Source organism: Sinocyclocheilus rhinocerous, unplaced genomic scaffold (assembly GCF_001515625.1).
Source record: "Sinocyclocheilus rhinocerous isolate Xijiao unplaced genomic scaffold, SAMN03320098_v1.1 scaffold28, whole genome shotgun sequence".
NCBI classification, from domain to species: Eukaryota; Metazoa; Chordata; class Actinopteri; order Cypriniformes; family Cyprinidae; genus Sinocyclocheilus; species Sinocyclocheilus rhinocerous.
Window position 1 is genome coordinate 2,063,772 of NW_015652416.1, and position 3,315 is coordinate 2,067,086.

At 37.3% G+C, this 3,315-nt stretch overlaps 1 protein-coding gene across 2 annotated transcripts in view; it reads left to right on the forward strand.

Annotated features, from left to right (window-relative positions):
- Positions 1-3,315, forward strand: part of LOC107715022 (solute carrier family 41 member 3-like) — a 59,657-nt gene that overhangs the window by 20,579 nt on the left and 35,763 nt on the right. Inside the window, exon 1 of one of the 2 annotated variants that reach the window (XM_016521056.1) lies at positions 1,425-1,512. The exons of the other annotated variant lie outside the window; for it this stretch is intronic. The gene's annotated coding sequence lies outside the window, so the exon portion shown is untranslated. Of the gene's footprint in view, positions 1-1,424; positions 1,513-3,315 lie in introns of those variants that run through there. 2 annotated transcript variants of the gene reach the window in all.

Here is a 3,315-nt window from a genome sequence, read left to right on the forward strand (position 1 = left end):
AAGCGTTTTGAAAAGTGGGGACATGGGGTAATGTCCTGAAAAGTCACCTTCTCCTTGTAATACCTATGTCATACCCTTGTCATTATACAAATTTATGTCCTCATTTGTCACAAAAACGCGCACACACACACACCACAGAAAGTCTGGTCAGCTATCCTTGTGGGGACTCTGGTTTTTCTACTGTACAGAGCGTATATTCTATTGCCCTACACCAACCCTACACCTAAACCTACCCCTCACAGGAAACTTTCTGCATTTTTAGATTTTCAAAAAACTTCATTCTGTATGATTTATTTATTTTGTGTAGTGAAAAGGATATTTTGTGATTGTGTGTATTGTACTAACACAATTGAAAATATGCTGAAATGTTTGAAAAAAGTGCACTTTTGATGATCTGTTGAGATATTAGTACTAAGAGTTTTGAAAAATTACCAATTGCTTGTGAAAATTGCGCCAAAGCAATTAAAAAAAACTGTTAAGTAATTTGCAGTGTACATTTAAATGCCACAACTAGTTTCAGCATTTTAGAGAGTATTTCCTGTTTAACTTATTTTCAACAATCAGTTCTTTATGCAGTGTTTCTGTAATGGTCATTTGTTAAATGTATTATTATTCTAAATGCATCTGAACATCATGCAGAAAAAAAAGAAAGAAAGATGAATAGGTATCACCGCACTGCAGGGGTCTCGTTTCTGAAGCACCTCTTCAAACACACCTTTGCTGCTTAAAGCTCAGAAGTACTCTGGACTCTAACACGTTCACTTCATTACTCTTGGCATCAGATCATCTTGTTTTTGAACTGTTGTAAAGTACAGTTTTTTCCTCTAACTCCTCTGCCACACTATTTACTAGTCTTTTGCGGGTCAACCCAAATGCGAGCGCTATTTCAATTAAAGTTAATTCAAATTCTGCCTCACCACCCCGCTGATTGAGAACAGTTGTTGTTCACAGTTTTCTGAAAGGTGACATTATTAAGCTTCCAGAAGCGTTAAACTTTTGGCTTCAGGAGGTCTGGCAACTCGCCCTCCTGAGTTTTGCTTTTTATCTGTCTCCTGCATCTTTTCTCTCTTCCCTTTTTCATTGAGCGTCAGCAGTTTTTTGGCTTGTGTACCTCATTATTTCATAGGTTTGTTTAGGTTGGAGTGGGACATGGGTGTGCTTTCTGCACTGAGATCACTCCAGTGAGTTTGACTTTTTCACAGAAGAGATCAGTCCTCCGGTTAAAGGCTCTTTTTTCCTGCTCACTCTGCAGGTTTGGCTCTTGGGAAATGCTATCAGAGACTCAAGTCACAGAACCCAAAGCGCCAACTGTGTAGACTGATTCATGCGAAACCTCAGTGATGTTTCATTTTCAAGCACAGCGATCACATTCAGCTAATGGAGGGCCACGCCGTTCCCAGCACCCACTGAGACAACTGTCAGATGACGAGGCAAAACAAAGTATCAGTGATTGTGTATATGACCTTTGAACTTCAACTGAGCAACAAGGTTTTGAGAAATTACTGCAAAAAGGTGTGTGCACTTTTACAGGATATCTTTAAATTGATGCTTTGGTAATTTTTTTGTCGATATAATATTTGACAGCTTTGGCTCATTTAGGCCAGATATTTCAGGGAATTCACTAGAAGACTAAACTTTTGGACCTCAGATGATGCCAACCCTGAAACAACATACAGAACTACCAAATTTTGCTATAAGTTTGATTGCATCATATAATAATTGCTGTTAATAGTGTTCATCGTCTGTTTGATTACGTCTTTAATTGATTGAACAACTTTGTTTCTCATATTTGTGACTTTATATCTCACAATAACTTTACATCTCACAAAATATCTCAAAATGTGACTATACTGTATCTTACAATGTAACTTTATATCTCACAGTGTAATTATGTAACACAACATGCAGTTACAACTTTGTTTCTCATAGGTGCTACTTTTTTATCTTACTAACTTTGTATCTCACAATGTAGCTATATATTTTGTAATGTAACTTTATCTCATAATGTGACTTTACAGTGCCTTGCGAAAGTATTCATACCCCTTCATTTTTCCACATTTTGTTAAATAATTGCTGTTAATAGTGTTCATCGTCTGTTTGATTACGTCTTTAATTGATTGAACAACTTTGTTTCTCATATTTGTGACTTTATATCTCACAATAACTTTACACCTCACAAAATATCTGAAAATGTGACTATACTGTATCTTACAATGTAACTTTATATCTCACAGTGTAATTATGTAACACAACATGCAATTACAACTTTGTTTCTCATAGTTGCTACTTTTTTATCTTACTAACTTTGTATCTCACAATGTAGCTATATATTTTGTAATGTAACTTTATCTCATAATGTGACTTTACAGTGCCTTGCGAAAGTATTCATACCCCTTCATTTTTCCACATTTTGTTATGTTGCTGCCTTATGTTAAACTGCTTTAAATTACTTTTTTTCCCACATCAATCTACACTCCATACACCATATTGACAAAGCAAAAACAGAATTGTCACAACTTCGTAAAATTATTAAAAAGAAAAAAACTGAAATAGGTACATTGCATAATTATTCATATTCATAACTAAGTATTCATAACTAAATATTTAGCTGAAGTACCTTTACAGTCTCAAGTCTTTTTGTTTGATGCGACAAGCTTTGCTCATCAGCATTTGGCAATTATCTGCCATTCTTCTCCTCCCCTCACCTCTCAAGCTCTGTCAGGTTGGATGGGGGCAGATGCACATTTTCAGGCTTCTCCAGAAATATTTGATTGGGTTCAAGCCCAGGATGGGGCTGGGCCACTCAAGGATATTCACAGAGTTGTCTATAAGCCACTCTTGCTGTGTGCATATAGGGTCATTGTCCTGTTGGAAGGTGAACCTTCTGCCCTGTCTGAGGTTCTGAATGCTCTGGACTAGGTTTTCATTAAGGCTATCTCAATATTTTGGTGCATTGAGCTTTTCTTCTGCTCTGATGAGTCCCTCAGTCCCTGCCACTGAAAAAAAGCCCAGATCGGTGGAGTATTGCAGTGATGTTTGTCCTTCTGTAGATTTCTCCTATCTCCACATATGATAATGGAGCTCAACTAGAGTGACCATCATGTTCTTGGTCACCACACTATTCAAAGCCCTTCTCCATCAATTGGTCAGTTTGGCCAGGAGGCCAGCTCTAAGAAGAGTCCTGGTTGTTTCAAACTTCTTCCATTAAGGGTAACAGAGACTACATGCTTCTGTGAACCTTCAATGAAGCAGAATTTTTTTCTGAACTCTTCCCCAGATGTGTGGCTTCTACAGGCAGTTCTTTTGACCTCAGGG